This window comes from Phyllostomus discolor, chromosome 1 (assembly GCF_004126475.2).
Source record: "Phyllostomus discolor isolate MPI-MPIP mPhyDis1 chromosome 1, mPhyDis1.pri.v3, whole genome shotgun sequence".
Lineage (NCBI taxonomy): Eukaryota > Metazoa > Chordata > Mammalia > Chiroptera > Phyllostomidae > Phyllostomus > Phyllostomus discolor.
In genome coordinates this window covers 37,156,716-37,177,834 of record NC_040903.2, presented here as the reverse complement: position 1 = coordinate 37,177,834, position 21,119 = coordinate 37,156,716, and the positions used below count along the sequence as shown (strand labels likewise).

General features: G+C 40.4%; 1 protein-coding gene across 22 annotated transcripts in view; it reads right to left on the bottom strand.

The window, feature by feature from the left end:
• The window catches only part of ADGRL3 (adhesion G protein-coupled receptor L3), a 755,368-nt gene extending 750,967 nt beyond the window's left edge, over positions 1–4,401 (bottom strand). For 6 of the 22 annotated variants that reach the window (XM_036021016.1, XM_036021110.1, XM_036021042.1 and 3 more), the window contains exon 1: positions 2,838–4,398. The gene's annotated coding sequence lies outside the window, so the exon portion shown is untranslated. Of the gene's footprint in view, positions 1–2,402; positions 2,485–2,837 lie in introns of those variants that run through there. The other 16 variants (XM_036021074.1, XM_036021085.1, XM_036021079.1 and 13 more) reach the window with 9 other exon arrangements.
• Positions 4,402–21,119: the final 16,718 nt, after the last annotated feature.

Sequence of the window (21,119 nt, the reverse complement as noted above, 5' to 3'; positions counted from 1 at the left end):
TTCACAGAAATAGTCCAGTTAACCACATCCACCAATAGAGCAGGTTCTTGGACATTTAGTGATAACAAACTGCTACGGAATGGCACTCGAGCACTCTGACATGTTCACCTTCAGCTCGGCAGCACAATACATGGACAGACACTCTTCTAATGACATCAGGACCTGTGGAATGTATGACTGCTAGGAAACATGCTGCTAGGAAACAAAGGACAGATCTGATCAAATCTTCTAATGGAAGGGCTTGGAATCGGGACGATCGATCGGATCTTCTAAAATGAGAGGGCAAGTATTCTTTATTCTTCAGAAATATTTGCAAGTGAAAAGATTTTAACACATACCCTCTAGAAATGAAACAAATACTAAGCTAGATTCTCATGAATTAAATCACGATTCTCTAAGTTTTCTTTTAAGATGACCACCACTGGCAATATCTCATAAAAATATAACTTAATCAAAATCAGGCATCAGTGAGTCTATATTCCTTTTCTTTTTCAACCTAAGCTTTTTCAAGAAGTTAAGATCTTAAAAAGACAGAAATCTAGAAATTATAGTACCTGGAAACAAAGTACCCTTTTACATTTACAGTGCTACACTTTTAAAACAAAATAGAACATAGCCATTGGCAACAAACACGGAAGTCAGAGGTAACCTAAAAGTAAGGAATTTAATCTTTATCTTTTAACTAAAAAGCAGTTTCAACTTTTTTACACTGTTTATCTTGGTATAGTTTTATCCCTTGCTTTGGTTACAAAAAAAAAAAAAGACAAGATGAAACAAGGCTAAGAGGTATTTCAATGGAGATATCTTTTTAACTTCTACACAAATTATCTGCAAACCTCTTTTCTTTCGGTGATACTATAAAAGAGCTGAAGAGTCTGTCTGTAATCCATGTCCACGCAAACTGGGTGTTAGGGACTCCAGGTCATTTAGTGTCATTACAGACTGAAAAATGTGCCAGGAAAATGTGACTAAATTCTATTTAATCTTACAGGGGAATAAAGAACATTCTCCAATTGAGAAATGACTCAAGAAGTGTTTCTTTGCAGATTCTAAAATGACATTTCTTTAACTAGGGCTGCTAGACCATACGACAGTAAATTAACAGATCGCCTATTTACTTCAGAGCAAAACCCAGAAGGCAATCTTTCCTTCCTGCCAGAGTCTATGCCTCTCATTTCCCCAGCAGCTGTCTGGAAGGATGTAAGACCAGAGGTGCAAGCCTTATACTTCCTAACGAGTAATCCACCCAGGAAGGTAAACACAACAGACACCACCAGGTTCGGGTGTAAAGGACACCGTGGCAGGGCTGCTTACACTGTTGTTTACAGTGCGCTCTGACTACTGCAGGCAGGACCACATACTTGCACGGGAAGGAGACACCCAGAGGTGGCTCGCATGCCTCGAGTTCCCCCAATTGCTATGATATCTCTGACCATAAATAAAGCAGGGCATGTGTCAATCCCAGCTAGGAAAGTGGCCAGAGAATTCCAGGGACCAGGGGTTATGCCGGCTTCACTGGATTATTTCAATCTTCCAGAGAGATGACTACACTGTCCCTTGGTCCTCATCAGGGCTAATCTGAGGTGCGAGGAACGCTGCACCAGAGACTCACGCGCGCCACACGCATCTCGTGGAGGTGCTCCTCACTGGGGAAAAGGGAACAACGTGAGGCTGCCCCGAAAACCCTATGGGCCCCACGGCCTCCTTAAATCACATTTTCCAGTTAAGCAGATCCTAGGCGACTTGGATAAGCAGGCTCTGCCATTCCCGCAAATATCTGCCCGCCATCCCCAGAGCGCACGAACACACACACACAGACACGCACACGCCGTACTGCTGCCAACTAACCCTGGTAGGGAGGTCGCCCCCCATACACGCCCACCCACCTATACTGCGGGGGGGGGGGGGGGGCCTGGCACGCTTAGCTTCCCTGAGCTCCAGTGGCGAGGGCGCAGTGCCACCCTAGCTCCGAGACAGCCTGAAGCCTCCCCTTCTCCCGTGAGAAGCTCCGGGGCGCCTGCCTTCCTACCTGTAACCTAGCCGACTGCGGCCACCAATACTCTGCCCACCCCACCCCGCTCCCCGGCCACCTGGATTCCTGCAACATCCCCACCCACCCTAACCCGTGCACACTCCCAACATCGCGCCGCTCTGGACCACCCAAGAAAGTGACACCTTTCTCCAACCAAACCGCCTAACAAAGCCTGGGCAAGCAGGTCTAAACCAAACTGCCGTGAAGGGGACACAACGGGCGGGGTGAAGGGAGGCATCTCCGTTCCACGACTCAGGGGCGCGACCTGGGCAAACGCGGCCACCACGGAAGCTCCAGGCAGGTGTCTAGGGAGAATAGCGGCTCGCTAGCCATCTCCTCGTCCCCAGCACCCCAGAACCCAGATCCTCACCCGGGGGCTATCGGTCCTCTAGCCTGCGCCCACCTCCAACAGCACCGGCTCCGGGCAGGCGGAGAGAAGGCGCCCCCTGGTCTGCTTTCAGCCCCCTCCAGAGGATGACACCCGGGTGAGAGAGGAGGGAAAATTCCCAGGGTGGATACCGTTCCTATTCCCCAGCGTTTCGGACTGCGAAAGCACCGCATCTGCTCTCCCCTTCATCCCGCTTGGCCGCCAATCGCCCAAGAGCTGGAAAAACCTCAAACCAGTGCCAAACACCAGCGCCCACCAGCCAAAAGGCTCCCTTCCCAACCCACATTACAATCGGATGAGTGTGTGTGCGGGCGAGTGTGTGAGTGGGAGAGTGAGTGTGCGTGAATCCCGCACCACCCCCCGGTTGCTCGCCCCGCGGACGCCGGCCACCACTATTCGGAAGTAAGAATAAATTACCTTTCGCAACCGCAGGCTCCTGAGATCGTCCCATCAGTTGCTCAACAACCTGCAGCCGGGTGCAGTTTCCACAATCCAGCCACGGAGCCCGGGGCAAACGACCGACCGGCCCCAGCGAAGACACCCCTACCACAGTCGGCAAAGAATGATAACCAAAGCGCAGGGAAGGCAGCAGGAGGGTGGAAAACCCAGCCAAGGAAACAACAAAAAGTCTCTCCTTCTCCCTTTCTTCTGTTACACAGCTATAGAGAAGGGGTGGTGGGGGGGTGGGGGGGACAAGAACCAAACGCTTGTCTTTCTTTGCGTTTCCTGGCTTCACACACACCGAGGGGGTAAAAACGGAGCCAAGAGAGAAGAGGGTTCAAATGTCTCTCCCAGTGCACAGTTGCACAACTTCGGAGTCAAGCTCTCTCTAGCAGCAGCCAAGGGACACAGGCGGCAGCTATTAACATGCGGCAGTCATAGCTGGGACTGCTTTTCCTCCCGCTGCTGCTGCCGCTTAGGAAAAGACGCTGCTGAAGAGACCAAAAATCTTCCACCATCCCCCCCCAGCCGATCTTTAGATCCAGTTCTCCCAACCCCACCCCCTTCTCTTTCTTTTTCTTCTTCCTCGTCCTCCCCTTTAGGTCCGAGAGCAGGAGCGGTGGAATAGGTAGGGGGAGCCGCAAGGGCGACGAGGGGCTTTTCCGCCAAATCCTCCTCCTTCTCCCCCTCCACTCGAGGTTTTCTCCCCGCCGAGGGTCTCCTTTCGCTCCCGCAACCTGCGCCAAGAGCCGGAGCGAGGGCCACCAAACTCCTTCCCGGGTGTACAGCGGCGGCGCGCGGGGCGGAGCAGTCGCCTGGCAGCCGAGGGCTGTGTCCGGGTGGCCGCGGAGCCCGGAGCCCGGGAGTTCGCTGATTAGCTCGCCGGCAGGGCCGGGCAGCTGCGGGCATGTGGGTGCTTCATTGCGCGGCCCCGGGCTCCGCGCCGCCGCCTCTTCGGTTCTTTCTCTTCTTCGGCTCCCGGAGAGCTAGCAAGGCTCTGGCGCTCTCTAGACACGCACACTCACACACGCGCACACACGAGAGAGCTTCTGCCAAAGCAAACCGTGCAACCCGCGCGCGCGCACAATCGGAGAAGGACGACGGAGGCGAAAAGAGAAGAAAGAAAGGGGAGGGGGCGAGTCACTGGCGGCGGCGGCAGCAGCAGCAGCAGCTGCGGGAGCGGAGGCAACAAGCAGTCCAGAAAAAGCCAGCAGCGGCGGCGGCGCCCACCCGGACCAGCGACAGCATCTGCATTCCCGCTCCTGGGAACTGGGGCGAGCGGGGCCGGGCGAGTAGGCGACCGGGCGACGCTCCAGAAGCCGGTCGGGGCGCGGGTGCGCCGGGACCGTGCAGCTCTGCGCGCGGCGGGTGCAGCCGGGGCCGCAGCCAAGGCCAGAATGAGCCGCGGGCAGGCGAGCTCCGAGAGCGCCCAGAGCCGGGAGGGGGCTCGTACCGGGGGAAGGGGTGGCAGACAAAACCCGGATCTGGAGTAGTCCCCGGCTCCGCCGCGCAGGCTCCACCTAGCAGCTCGGTAAACGCTTGGAGGTGGGAAGGAGAGGGCTGCCACAAGAGGCTTCTCTTTCAGGGTTTGTCAAACAAAGGGTACTTCTCCTGGCGGCTTTGAGGCATCTCTCTCTCCCCGCTCCCCTCTCCCCAGCCTCCCGTCCTCCGCCCCATTCCACTCCCCCTCTCTCCCCTCTTCCTCTTCCAATCCACCCCAGGTGAGTAAACGACATCAGATACAAAGTCCTGCCGGTGTCTCTTTTTCCAGGTGCTAATTATTCTGTATTTCCATTATGCAGGTACCGAGTCCTCATGCGTTTTCTGCCTTTGGTCCATTTTATGTTCCTCCAAACTTGCCCCAGTGTAGAAGTTCATTGCAAACGTTAAAAGTATCCTTCTCTGATAATGGGATATGGGAATCCCATACTTTTATTTCATAATATCAATAAAAATATCATAATGGACATAGAAAGGTGCGGTTCCAAAATAATACCTCCTGGTACAAGAAAAATCTGCTCAAATTAGCTGAGTGACCTTGGTCAATTACTGAACCTCTGTGTCCCAGCTTTGTAAATGAGACGGTTAAGTAGGTAATTTCTAAGATATTTTCCTGCTCTAAAATTTGATGGTTTGAAATGGCTAAGGTGTTACTTTCTAAGTAAATTCTAGTTATGATTATGAGAGAAACTAAGATTTATTATATGTATCCAACAAGCACATTATAGCCAAATTGTAATGAAATGTATATATTCAGAATGATCTAATACCCTTCCAGAGCTCTTAAGGAGGTGACTTCAACTTCAGCATATCTGAAAATCTAAAACCTCATTAGAATTAACAGACCATACCCAACACAAGTGACTATCAAAATCTCATTCATTCTTCAGAGCTCAGTTCCAGTGCCAAGTGCTCCAAAAAAGCCTTTCTCACCAAACCGAATCAAAATAACCACCCTTTCCATTATATTCCAGTAGTTCTTTGGTGATATCTCTACAATAGTATCTATTTCATTCTGCCTTTTTCTTGTTCTTTTAAAATAGTTGCTTGTCTGTATGCCTCCTCGGATTATAGGATCTTCCTTGAATGCAAATTCCAAATTTTAATAATCTGTGTAACATCTTATTACTCTGTATCCACAGTGCTTTGCACACTGTTATTCTTCTCTTTTTTTAATGGAAAGGGAGTGTTAATGATGTTGAATTAAAACCAACTAGATTTTCACAGGTTTATGTTAGGTTGCTTGAATTTGCCTAACATAGGGCCTCCGTGAACTCATCTAAGTATTTAAAGAAAATATAAACTGACATCTGGAGTCACTTGTTACTTAAATAATTTTGGAAAGAGGAGACTAGCCAATTCGGACAAGAGGCTCTTATTCGTAAAAGATGCAAAATGAAAACTTCTTAATTCATTTCTCAAATGGATATATCCAGAAAAGTATAAAATAATGGAATGTAGAAGAAAGATGCTATGTAGATATTAAATGTCATTACAGGTAGCAGATGAAATATAAACAGAATGGATAGGCCAATTTTTCAAATCAACCTTATCACATTTTGACAGGTCTAGGAGAAAACAGAAAAGGAATTAAAAATCAAAATGAAATTGATATATTTATCAAAATATGTAACATTAACTGAAAACTATATTAAATAATTAAATATGAAATGTGAACTGAAAAGTAAGATTTAAGTTAGATAAGTTACTGAAAGTATTCACAAAGAGGAGTCTAAAAAATCAAAAATAAAGAGAAAGAACCAAAAAAGAAAAAAATGAGTAAAAGTAACTGATGGTTAAAAAACAGCAGGAACCTGGCTGGCGTAGCTCAGTGGATTGAGCGCAGGCTGGGAACCAAAGTGTCCCAGGTTTGATTCCCAGCCAGGGTACATGCCTGGGTTGCAGGCCACAGCCCTCAGCAACCCCACATTGATGTTTCTCTCTCTCTCTCTATCTCCCTCCCTTCCCTCTCTAAAAAATAAATAAATAAATAAAATCTTAAAAAAAACAGCAGGAAAAAATAAAATAAGTTGTTTATAAGGTTTAATTGAATGTTAAGACAGAAATTTTTATAGCAACTACCAGTGTTTTAGACTCAAACTTGATATTTTCAAATTATTTTTAATTTGTTGAGCTTGGTCTTTCATATTTAAGATATAAAGTATTCCACTTTATTGCTGGTAAATCCTTTACTCTTGCTAATATTTTTCTAAGGTAAACCTTCCACAAAAATACAATCCAGTAAATCCTGTGCCCTTTTCACTACACAACTATAGTTAACACCTTCTCAAGGACAAGATAGCATCACAGGTGTTTGAGCAAGTATACTATTCTAGGTGGTAGCTTTGTGTGCTAGAATGGTTTTTGAAAAAGATGGCACTGTTCTCTTTAATTCGGTTAAATTGAAAAAAAATCAATATTTACCAAATGGAAACAAACTCAAATTTTTAAAGCTGAATATCCAATCAAATTGGATTACCAAAATTAAAATATTTTACTAGCCATCAAAATGTTCTAATCAAAAACTCTTTTCAAATTAAAAATAATGCAATAAGATCTTCAACAGCATGAAAGTTAGAAAAAGAACATGGATAGACTGTTCACAAAATAAATTCAAATGACTAATAAATATAAGGAAATATGCTTTGCCTATACAAATCCATTACATAAGTAGATACAGAATCACCAATTCCATCATGTTTCACCCATGAAATTAGCTGAAAGGTAACAGTGACCTCTAACAAAAATATGTTGAGATACGGATGCTACTAGTCTACTGATATACATTGACACATTTTTTTAAAAAAAATTTTATTTATTTTTTAGAGAGGGAAAGGAGGGAGAAAGAGAGACAGAGAGAAACATCAATGTGCAGTTGCTGGGGGTCATGGCCTGCAACCCAGGCATGTACCCTGACTGGGAATCGAACCTGTGACACTGACGCAATTTTTATGGAAAGAAAGTTGACAATGTGTATCAACTGCCTTATAGAATATGTATGTCATTAATCCAGTGTTTCTATTTACAAATACCACATTTACAGGGGGGAAAAAAGAGGTATGGGTAAGGACTTTGTACAATGATCTACATCTCAGTCATAATTGTTAAGTAAGGGGAGTGAGTATGTAAGATACATAGATATTCAGAGTGATCTTGTGTTTTTCCAACTCTGTAAAAGCCTTCTTATCTGACTAGAATTTATAGTTATCCAGTTGAAGGTGGGGGAGTTGCTTAAGGCAAAAAATATTTCTGAAATGATTCATACTGTCTATATTGACTAGGATTTATTTTGGCTGCAAGCAACAGAAACACAAAATAACAACAACCTGGGTAAGACAGAAGTTGTTTTCTGGTTCAAGTGATAGCCCATCCATTGGTGATCCAGGACTGTTATGGTGGTCCAAAGCAGCACGAAGTGAGTGAACATCTCCTTATCTTCTTGCTCAGCTGCCTATGGCCTTTTCTCCCAATTCTAATTCTAGCAATCATGTCTACATGGCAGGAGCAAAGAAGCAAAGGGAGAGAGAAAGGCATACTCACACCCAACGGCAGTTTCCTGAAGTTGCACATTCCTTTTCCCTTTTCATTTTATTCTCAGAAATGGTGTGGTGGTAACAGTTAGCTACAAAGTTAATAGGAAAAGTTGACTATTCCAGGAAGTCCTGTATCAAAAAAAAAAAAAATCAGGATTTTTTTTTCATGATTTAACTCTTCCTCGTTTCTTAACATCATGTACCACCCTGAGCTGAGCTTGCATACACTTGGTTTTCAGTAGCAAACGAATGGCTAATGCAGACACTAGACAACGCCATCCTCATATGAAATAACCTTCAACCAGATGTAAATGTTTACAAGATTTCTAACTACTGAGCTTTTCCACCAAGAAAAATACCCTCTAATACCCAATCAGGCATCAGCAGACAGTTTTATCTTAAATGTTACTGGACCCAGATACACTGACAAATCAAGGTAACAAGGGTTAAATCACCTCTGCAAAGAAGGCAAAAAGGCATAGTACTCAGATTCCAGTATGTCATGGCATAATAAGAGTCCCAAACAGTCTTAGGTCCTCTAGAATAATGACTCAAATAGACTAGGAATAATGGCTCAAACATCGATTATATGGACAATCAGGACGTATTTGCCCACCCTATGGCACAGCTTACTTCTAATAACTACCCAGAGATGTTCTCTGCTCCCTGGAATATACATCAAAGGAATATTTACATGTGGAATCCAGTGAACAAACTGAACTAACAAGCAAGATGGAGACAGACTCATAGATGGAGAGTGGATGACAGTTGCAAAAAGGAAAAGGACTCATGCACATGGGCAACAGTTTGGTGATTGCAAAGGGGAGGGAGGTATAAGGGGGTTAAATGGTAATGGAATAAAATACAATTAAAATATTTTTAAAGGACCATTTATAAAGATTGTAAAATCTTACCCAGAGATTACCTTTGCTAATTTTGTTACTACCTATTTTCTCATTTGTTTAAGCAAGTCACACTTAACCCCCACACTTTGTTTTTTAATCCAAAAAAGAATCTGTGTATTCTATATTATTAATGACCTGGAAGCTTACCTATAGATCTAGAGAAAATGAACCTAGTTCTAGATTTTTTTTAAGTAGCCTCTCCTAACTAAGTGGTTAATGTTTTTCACATCCTGACTCTTCTTCCCCAGGGGAGAGTCTCTACTGAACTCTCTATCCAGATTTCACTATTTGTGTATGTGCATGCCAGTTCCGGATGACCGTGAGAGAACAACATCTCGTCCTTTTTTCTTTTTCTGCAACTTCTCCAGCTTCGTCTTAGACCCACAATTAAATTACCTTTTATAACTCCAAATTAGCTTCAACACCAAATGTTTTCAGCCACTTACTATAAATGTTAGCAATAGGACACTGGCTTTTGCAGAACTACTCAGCACTCATGCAAACATAGTGGACTTAAAAGGATCACGTCCCGCTGTCTAGATTCTAGTCTCCAGAAATCCAAACATAATTTAAAACCCCACACTTTTCTTAAGGTCTCCCTCTTATAAAGGCACATGTGCTTTTACTTTACATATGAAAATATAGCGGTCAATCAGATACTGTCAATAACAACTGTCATAACCTGGAAAGGAAGGAAATAGACTATTTGTTTCTTTGTAAGTTATTGTCATTCCCCTGGGATTTGCTTCTCAGCCCTGCTCCTTTAAGACTATGCCAGATACCAACAGTAGATAGATACCTGACTCATAATTATTTTCCCTTCTATGGGAGTGGTTCCTACCCATACATGTGTGAGATGGCTTTGTTTGTACTATTTGGCCTCGCCCTTGGCCATGGTTGATTGATCCAGGCAAGGGCAGCTAACCCAAGGCTGGCTACTCAGAATCCTACCCCAAGATTTTTCAGACTATAGTATACAAAGGGTATACTATACCCATCACTGTTGATGGGAGAGGCTCAGTAGCTATTCATGGTTACGTTTTCTACCATAGGGAGCTATGTAAATCTGACTTAGTACAATATATTCCTGAAAAATACAATCAGATTTTTAAAACCCTGCTAACCTTACTCAGAAAATTCTTTACTTTTGCATCTCCCAAATAAGCTGTGATGTGGCCCTCTTCTCCCTGTTATATTAATTCAGGAGTCAGGGGTAGTTCACTTTTGACGGGAGACACGAACTATGCTATCACTAGAAGAACTTGCTTTAAGCTACCCAGCAGAAGTGAACAGAATGCTAATCTAAAGAAAGAAGCATAAACCACATGTTCAGACATGAGCCTAGAAAAAATGCAAAGAGAGATTTTGATGGCTCTCTGGACCCTGGTTCTATTTCCTACCTGACATCCAACTACATTTCTGTACTTAGATTCTGGAAAACAGTCCTGGTATTACAGATCATTCTCCTTATTGAAGAAGCCAACACAACATTGTCATAGTTATCAATGGGCTTTGTCTGGCCATTTATCTCTTCCTACTTCTGGAAAAGGCAAATCTCTTCACTGAGTGACTTTTTCTCTTGACTTTCTATATCGGTAATGATCTATCCATTGTGGTATCCAAACCACAAAAGGAAGGGAAATGATGCAGGCCAAATTAAACATAGTAACCAGCTCCACCCCAGTGATTTGTTACAGATAGCCAGATAATGTCAGCCAGACTATCCGGGCTCCTTCCCAGCCATTTTTTTAATGACACTGGAATATAGATAATTACCCTCCTTTTTTAGTGTGTTTCCAAGTGGAAATTGTATACATCTGAGATCTCTCTCTCTCTCTCTCTCTCTATATATATATATATATATATGAGAACTATATAGATGAGTACCATATATATATATATATATATATATATATATATCCCCACATTGTCTCTCAGAGATTTAACAAATAGAAAAATAGAATAATAATTTTCTCCTAGTTCATCTCACAAAATGGTGAAAATACTAAACATATACAAGCCAAATCTTGGTATACTCTTACCTTAAATTATTCAATATCAGATTTAAATATGATATGCAGGACTCTAAACTACAGTGGAGAGGGCTGGTGTATTGGTACCTTTGCTCCTTTCAGACTAATGGAGATTCCTCCATCTTTATAAAACACATGGCATTTGAGGTTGTACTGTGCAGACCGTGGGGAACAGAGAAAAGGGATGATTTCTCTGCATTTTATTTATATGCCTACATGACCCTTCTCACTTCTGCTCCTATTCCATTCATAAGAACTCAGTCTTATGGTTACACCTCACTGTCAAGGAGGCTGGCAAATGTAGTAGAGCTTTGGGTCCAGGAAGAAATTGACGTGAGTTTGATAAACAACTATGCAGTTCTTACCACCAGCTCTCTTGGCGGTTCAGAAATAATGGCATATAAAAGAATATGCAGATTGTGTAGCCCAATCACTGACACATAATTGAAGGAATTTTTAGGCTCTTTGACAGTACAAAGAGCTCAGGGTATGGATTCATATTTCAGTTTTGTCTTAATCACTAAATCACTGTGTTTTGGGAAGTCACTTGATTTTCTAGTCTTTATTTCCCCTATCAATAAAACAGACATGTTAAAATATCTGTTCTACCTACATGACAAGTTTATTGTGGCCACCAAATTAAGTATATTATAAATTTAGAAAGCTATTCAGATGAAAGATGCTTGCTAAGACAAACGCACACACACAACGATACCACCTACACACACAAAATTCCATGGGGGCATACTCTGACTCCCATGTTGCCCCACACTGTTTGAATCTGTCCTCTATAAATGCCATATCTTCCTTCCCATATGTGATGGCACACTTTGTGTATTCGTTCTCCCCAGGACTGAACTACTCGTTTTCACCACTTGAGGAAGGTAAGCTGCTTACAGGTGAGTTACACAAGTATCATCCACACTCTGCTGAAGGTTGATGTCTTATAAGATTATGTTCCCTCCCTGGGAGTCAGCCCATGTTCAATATATATCCTTCACAGGGGGGCTTGCAAGGAGGCCCATTTGCTACTTCTAGATGACTCTAGATGAGTGCATTGCCTGAGGCCTCGACTGTAGTTTCACTTTTCTCTCCACCCAAGTCTGAGTACCTCATTTCCCCTCCTCCCCATGCCCACCTCTGTTGCTCCTGAGAGAACTCCACGATGACCCTCCTGTTGGCAATTCTCTGTCTTAGAATCTGCTTCCCAGGACACTTGACCTAAGATAGTTTTCATGGTTCAAACCCATTCCTTCACTACAGTTTATTCTCAACACTCAGCCAGAAAGATGTTAGGACAGAGTGACTGTATTCGTTTTCTAGAGCTACTGTAACAAAGTACCACAACTGGTGACTTAAAACCACAGTGATCTATTTTCTCACAGTTCTGCTAGAAGGTGGAAATCAAGATGTCAGTAGGGTCATGCTGCCTCTGAGAATCTGAATAGAATCCTTCCTTGCTTCTTCCTAGTTTGCAATGGTGGGTGTCAATCCTCAGTTTGCAATTCTATCACTCCAAATTCAGCCTCTGTCATCACACAGCACTCTCCCTGTGTGTCTCGGTCTTTACATGGTCTTTCCCTTTTCTTATAAGGCCACTGGTCACATTGGGTTAGGGCTCACCCTAATGAGCCCATCTTAACTTGATTGTACTTACAAAGACCTCATTTTTTTAAATAAGGTCATAGTTACACCTGGGGTTAGGACAGCAATATAACTTTGGAGGAGTACAATTCAAATCATAACAGTGACCCTGCCTCAGATCCTCCAGTTGTTCCTTATATCACGCAGAGTAAAGCCAAAGTGGCCTGCAAAGCCAGATACAGTCTGACACCTCGATGGCCTGGTCTTCAGCTCCTCTCTCCCAGGTCCCTTTGCTGCAGTCATAATTGCCCCCTTCTTACTCTTTCCACATGCCAGGCACTCCCCTTTCCCAGGACCTTTCATTTGCTTATCTTTGCACATAGAATGCTCTTCACCTAGAGACCTGCATGTATGTCTCTTTACCTAACCTCCTTCCATTCCATGCACAAATTTTCCTTCTCAGTGATGCTTTCTCCAACACTCTGCTTAAAATTACAAACAATGTTATCCCACATTTGATCATACTTGCTTTTTTTCTTCCATACAAATTCTTACCTTCTAATATAGCATATAATTTCCTTATTGATTGTGTTTATTACCCATCTATGATATAACTTATGTGGTCTCAAAGCACTTTTGCCTTAGTGGGGCTCTTCCTCCATAAAACATATATTTAAAATGATATTTTGTTGCTGCACTGGAATTAAGAAAATTATCATCCAGGATGGTTTCATTATAATATTCATATTTGTATTCTTGTTTTTGAAAAATTATAACATTTTTCTGGGCTCCTAGAAATATCATGGGCCTAAGGCCCTGTGAGTAATGGTCTTGGTCTTGGTTCATAACTGTCTCCCCATCAGAATGTAAGCTTTTGGAGGATGAAGACTTTTGTCTTTTTTGCTCATTGATATTTCTCCAGCAAGTAAAACTGGGCCTGGCATATAATAGTGTTCAGTAAATGTTTGCTGAATATATGCATGGTTAAAAAATCATTTTGATTTTCTATTAGAATTTATTTTCCATCTCTTAGTAACACAAGTTTGTGTGACCTAACCCAGAATGCTCTGTTATTTCCTCTAAAACCCTTAAAACTTCAAGAATAATTCTGCAATAAGTTAACCAACATTTGAACTAACCACAGGACTCCCGCCATATACGACTCTTGGGAACCAACCATGGTTCCCAAGCTTATAATCAGCCTGTGGTGAGCGAACAGGAGGGATTACTTTTCCGTAGCCCACCTTGGTACACTGGAGAGCTCTGTGCTCTAGCAGGAAGTTATTACAAATATTATGAGAAACATTGTTTTTTAATCTAAAAAGAATTCCTTAAATAATTATAGGAAATGTTTTGCTGGTTCTTTAAGAAAAGCCATAATATTGAAACCTCTTCTAAGTAACAAAATAAATTAGGGGAAAATCTTAAAATAATTTTATAAAACTAAACTTGTGTGGTTGTCAATTACAAAGATATATTTTTAATGAAATAATTTTTAAACTTTATGAAACCTGGTGGGTCTCAGGTGGCAGAGCAAGGATAAGAGAATGACTAAATATGATCTGTATTTATTAGGAAAGGAGAGAGCAGGCCTTCAATTTGACTTGGGAACACTGAAATGAAACTTGCAGGGGCATAAATATTGCTTATCTTTCACTCCAGAATTGTGGTACTTGGGAATTTCTTATGATAAAACGTGATGATTAAAATCTTTTGGAGAAGAAATGTAATTTTATGGGAGGCCAACAGCATTACAATGCTGCACACATTTAATAATATGCAACTATTTAAATGTACAGCTGACTGGTAAACTTTATGGTTATTTTCCTGCCCTCTCTGGAATTACTGTGAAATTCGTCATTTGTTCTACCTTCCACAGTTTCATGTTTTCCTCGGAACTTGACTAACACTTAGTATTTATTTACATGTATCTGTCCTTCATTAGAATTTTGGAGAAGCACGTACAATTCATTTTAGCACATAAATTACCCAGCACAATGCTTTTCATGTTGAGTAGATACTCAATGAGTAAACTATTGAATGTGAAATGATTTAAGAACAATAGACATAGGGTTATTTTCTTAAGGTTGTTTTCATTTTATAAATATTTAGGTTTTTTTATTTGAACATTTCTTTTTACTACTGATCTATATCTATTTCATTTACCTATTTAAGATATGGAGTCTTAACCTCATCAGAGCAAAGCACAGGACAAACCCATTATTTCTCCCCTACTTACCTAAAAATGCACAGGGGCACTGTACACTTGATCTTACTTAACCATAACAATTCAGATACGTGAGTTATTTATTCCACATTATAAGTAAAAAACAAGGGCTGGCTAGCTCACTCAAAGCCAAACAGCCAAAAGCCAAAGAGCTAAATTCAAAACTGAATCTAATTTCAAAACTTACGTTCTTTCTCTTACACCTTCACATGAGCAACAGATCAACTCTATAAAGTAATATGACATTTAGGAATGAAGCAAGATATTGAAAGATAACATAATAAATTTTTATAAAATGGCTTAAAATTTTAATTCAGTAACCACTACATTAAAACAAGAATTCTGAACCATAATGATTTCTGCCAGAGAGACCTACATGAAAATGATGAATACTTTTTTTAGGGAAAATGTAGACATTTACAGTGACAGATAGTGTGGTCCATGGGATTTTACATCACTTTTACATCTGTATTTTGTCATGTCCTGGTCAATTGTGAAAATGATTCTACTACTTGTAACTTCTGTGTGTGTTTCTTTACCTTTTGTGATTACTTTCACCTGCCTCCTTTAGTCTTATAAGTCTCAGCTTCACTTGCATTGATGATTTTTTCTATCTTGTTTCTACGAATTCTGTATATCTCCAACGCTTCTTTATATCTTCTCTATTTTTAGTTCTCCTAAAAGACCTTATTGCAATACTACCTGTGTGATTCAAAAAAAGTTCCTTTTTAAATCCAGTGTTTTTTTCCTCCAATTTCAGAGCTAGGGAAATATCTCTTTTCTGATAATTTGGTTTTCTACCTTATTAGCTATTGAGAGCAATGCATCCCTTATGTTCCCCTTTTACTTTGAATGTCTGAAAGATAAGCATTTGGTTTTGTGCACAATAGAAGTAGTTTTTCTAGACTTCATTGTCTGGGATGATTATTGTTCTCATCATTACTTGTCTGTTGTCATTGTTTAAATGATGTTACCATTCTGTCATGTGTGACCTTAATTTATGAGATAACTCCCTTCCTTATTGAAGGCAAGAAAGAAAAAAAGAAAAAGATGAGAAAAAAATGGAAGAGAAAGAAAGAAGTGGGAAAATGAAACATCTCATTGGTTTTGCTTCAAGTCTGGTTCTGCCCTGTTTACTTCAGTTTACCTTAATGATTTCTGTCCTGATTCATTGAATAAGTTCCTGCTCAGTATCTAACTTGGAGTAGCTGGAACAGCTGCTTTACTCTTTTGTGTGCTTGACAACATGCCTTTGTATCTCTATGTCCTGTCTGACAAACTATTTTTACAGTCTCTCTTCTATTCCGATTGGAGCCCTCTTTGTGAATGCTGGATCTATATATGGGATCTTGTTACTATTGAGCAGATAACCCTGATTCTAAATGTATAGACTTCCTGTCCATCTGTATGTTGCTAAATGTACAAACACACACATGTATGTACACACTTTTTCCCAAACATGTATATTAGTGGTATTAAGAAAGTCCAGTAGGAGGTGCTGATCTATATTTGTATTAATGCTAACCACTTACCTGCTCTGTTTGTTACCTGTCCCATATTTTAGTTGGTTGGCTTTTACTTACTATTTTCCTTGCAAGGTGCCTTCCACAACTCAACATCTACTTCCAGTTTGAGGTTCATGGCCATCACTGCCAGCTTTAACCCATGGCATGTATTCTCCTTGTTAAATAATCTAGTTTTATTTTAAAATTTTTTATCACTGTGAAAGTTAGAAATAAGTATTGTTTTATAGGCCTTTAGTTTGGTTTGGGTATTGATGCTATGAGAGGGGACCTCCCCAAAAACTCGAATTATCTTTTGGATGGCAGACCCCTTGTAGTACAGGTGAGCATACTCACCCCCACTAGGTGAGTATTCTAGGAACTCATCTGTATCCATGTACCAGCTAGCATTGTTGTAAGGGGCTGTGCTTGCATTCAGCTTCAGTGAATTTTTTGAAGACTCTTTCAATGTGTTTGCCCATGTCATGATGGGTTATTTACGAGCGCACCTGTCCACACTGTGCTAAGTGTTCAGCAGTTTTTGGCCAAAAAGGGCATGATCCCCATGACCTGTCCCCACATTCACCTGATCTAGCCCTAAGTGACTTTTTTTATTGTTTCCCCAGATGAAAAAAGTCCCCAAAAGGAACATTTTTTCCAATGTGGAAGAGGTAAAGTGAAAAATGGCAGAAGCACTAAAAGGCATAAAATTCGATGAGATCAAAAACTGTTTTGAGCAGTGGAAAAAATGTCATCATAGTTGTATTGCATCAAATGGAGAGTACTTTAAAGGTGACTGAAGTTTAAACATGTAAGAATAAATAGCACAATTTTTTAAATAAATAAATTCTAGAGTATTTTTTGGTAGTAGATTAGATTAACCTGTATGTATATGCATACAAGTTTACATGTATATGTTTATATTCTGCCTTGTCCTCTGAAAAGGATATTTGTTTCTAGAAATTAGTTGTGCCACTAACATATTATCTTTCTCTGATTCAAGTCATCAGACCGTTACTGGGTCTCTACTAAGTATCAGGCACTATTCCAACTCCATCGTGCAAATATGAATTCTACATGGTCTATTCTTTATCAAGTCACAATCTATGTCGGAGACAAAAATATCTATAATATGAGTATATAGAGATATAGAGCTTGACAAGGACTAAAATTCTGTGACTGAAAATGTTTCCTACTGGCTCATTCCTTGAACAGACCTAGGGATTTGTGTGAGTTCCAGAACACTAACTCCCTGACTTTTTTCTCCCTACTTAGTGATGGTGGTGGGTTATTTTAAGAATGATCTTAAATTCAGACCGACGTTTGCTACCTATATGAACCTGAATAAGTTACTTGGCCTTTCTGTAACTCATTTCCTTATGTAGTAATATACATTAATTGAATGAATGAATACATGTAATGTATGTACCTGTCACAAAGTTATTCTAAGGAATACACTGATGTACAAGACAGACAAGTTTCTTTTTGATAAAGATCAAACTTGAAAAGGTGGCTATACTGGTCACACTATAGTAACATATAGTTACATCTGCAGTATAAAGTATATTACAGTAATGTTTTATGTAATTATGATAATGTATTTGAGATATAATTTAATTCAATATATTCTTTGTATGTGTTTGTGTTTACAGGTAATAAAAAGTGAATATTTTCTTGCATCATCCAGAAATCAAGGTGGCAAAGATATTATAATCATAAATTGTTACATGTGTGATATGTATTTGATGTTTTGTCTCAATGTGTAAAGTAGAAAAGTGGCCCCATCTCTCTTCCTCCTCTTCTGTGGACCAGGAACCATGGCATTACCACTTGTGCTCTGCCTCCTGTCTCCCCCTCTCCCAACCTGGTCAGTGGAAAAATTGTCTTCCATGACACTGGTCCCTGGTGCCAAAAGGGTTGGGGACCACTGGACTAGAATACAGTAAGTCTATATGGCAATTTCAGTCAATGCAAAGATGTCCCGGTTGTTGGTACATGCTGTTTGATTTGGCATTCCACTGATTCTTGAGTTTGGCAGTTAAGACAAATACCAGAGTTCGTCCTGTGCTATGGACTAAGTTTTAAATCACTTTCTGGCTTCTCTGAACTTACTGAGGATATTATTACATATGTTTTCCAGATCTCATAAAGCATAAGGAAATGTAACTTAAGGTGTTAGAGGAAAGAGTCAGTAGATACCTCAGAGTGGCCCCTTTGTATCCTGATCACATCACCCGGGATGTGAGCATAGATGCAGACCTCTAGACTGGCTGTGTGAAGAGATGAAAGAAATGTGGGTGTGTGTGTGTTTTAAAAACAGTCATTAAAGATTTGTCAGGCTTTCTACTATTCTTTCATCTTTTACCCAAACCTATGAGTGTGACAAATTGTGCCACTAGATGGCTTTTGTTAAAATGTAAACAAGTGAGATATGCTTAATGATACGTTAGGGAGTTTCAAACTAGTAACCTTTAGATTGTTTTGGTCAGTGAGAAAAACAATGTTTGTGAAGGTAAATATATTAAGCCTCAGTTTACTTATCAGTAACATAGGGTCAATAATAGAGGGTTCTCATGATGATTAAACAAGTTAATATATGTTATATATACAATATATGTTACTGTATATATATTTAGTATTCAGAAAAATACTTGGCACATAAAAAGCAATGTATTATTCCTAAATTGTTGAAAACCAGAGTACCTAAGTAATTATAAAATAGCTTCTTGAAGGATTTACATCAAAATGTTCATGGTTGGTCTCTGGATTATGTAATTATGGGTGGTTTTTATTTTTCTTTCTCACCTATCTGCATTTTCTAAATTACCCATGATCAATATGAATTTTACTTATATAATAAGAATATTATTGAGAACATTATGATAAGTGAAGTAAACCAGTCAGAGAAAGATGAATACCATATGATTTCACCCATATGTGGAATCTCATGAACAAACTGTACTAACAAGCAAACTAGAGATAGACTCATGGATGGAGAGCAGGGTGACAACTATATAGGGTGAGGGTAGGGGGTGGAGGGATTGATCAAACAGGAAAAAAACCTCATGGGCATGGACAACCATGGTGGTTGAGGGGATCAGGGTAAAGGGTGTAAGGGGATGGAGTGGTTATGGAAAAAATACAATAAAAATATTGAAAATACTTTTAAACATTAATGATATGGATAATCCATTAGGAGATATTAAATACATTATTATTGAGGGATAGCCAAATAGTCAAGAACTTAAAGGGCAAAATAAAAAAAAGCAAGAAAATTCTTGATTTAGTACTTTACTGTACTTCAAAAGGCAGGAAGTGAGCTAAGCCAAAGGAAAAATACAAAAAGAAATCCAAGTAAACTTTTTTGTTGCTTCTTTTTCCAGAAATGAGTGATTTCATATCGGAATACCATTTTTGGAAAGGATGCTATCTTTGCAGTTTACCAGTCAGATATTTTATAATTTATCTATTACTGCATAACAAATTACTCCAAGACACAGAGTCTTAAAACAACATATAACAATTCCTGGGAATCAGGAATGTGGGCTGTTCACCCAGGTCCCCTAACTCAGGCTGTGGCATGTGGGTACAATAATGATAGTATCTGGAGCTGAGATCATCTCAAGGCTTGAGTGGGGTAAGATCACCTCCAACTGATGGGGGGGCGGGGGTTGCTGGCAGACCTCAGACCCTTGCTGACTGTTACTGGAAGCATCAGTTCCTGGCCTTTAATGTGTCTATGTGTCTACTTAGGGCCTTTATACCGTGGTGGCTTGCTTCCCCTGGAGTGAAGGAGAGAGAGAGAGTAAAAGAGATGAAGGAAAAGAAGGAAAAGGAGAAGGAGGAGAAGAAGGTGGGGGAGGAGAAGGAGGAGGAGGAAAAAAGGAATAATAATAATAATAAGAGGGAGAGGGAGCAGGGAGGGGACTGGGAAGGGAAAGGAAAAGAAGGAGGAAGAGGAGGGAACCAGAAATTCAGAAATCATGGAATTCAGGATTCAGAATTCAGGAAATCAGAATGTTAGGAGGAAAAATAGAAGGGAATATTTTTGTGAAACCAAGAAAAGTGAATGCTTCAAAGACAGAGTAATCAAGGACGTTAAATGTTGTGGAAAAAACCCCAAATGAAATAAAGATAAAATAAAAAGTTTGCATTAGGATTATCAGTGAAAACATGACCTTTGCCTGAGCAGTGAAGGTGGAAGGTGGGTCAGACTTGCAGAGCAATGAGCATATGTGGAGGTGAGACAATCAGGACAGTGAGTAGAGACAACATTAGAAAGGAGACTGACTGTGGAGGGAGAAGTGTAAAATAGCTGGAGTGAACTGTGAAGAAATCGGGAGAGAGGAAGTGGCTGATGATGCAAAATAGAGAACAGATAAAATGAGTGAACACGAAGGTCTTCTGAGAAAACATAAAGAATGGAATCCAATATGCAGGACAAAAATTTACATTTTAATCTGAAGGGAAGTAAAAAGGATAGATGGTGCTACAAATAAGATGCAGAATTATTTTAAGTAAAAACTTAATGCTTTTCTGGGGTGTTTTATTTTTTCTCCAAAGAAGGATGTAGAGTCAGCTGACTGAGACTAAATATAACTGAAGATTTGAATAGAGTCTTCATGATTTTAAGCATCTTCAAAAACTGAAAAGGCAGCCAATAGTAAAATGCAAACATAACACAGGTCTGCAGCTTGGACGACACAACTGAGGTTGGAGATCAAACACTTATACAGATCAAAAGCACTAGAATTTTGCATACTCTTTGATCCACGCTGTTTGGAGTAGAAATTTATCCTAAAGAAGTAATTATAGATGTACTCAAGATAAAGCCATTAGAGTATTCCTGGTAGAATTTATGATAGTGAAAAACTGAAACCAATTTAAATGTCTATTGATAAGGTTAGTTTAAAAATTATGCTACATTCATAAATACAATATCATGAAGCCATTAAAAATTGTGTGTTAGATTAT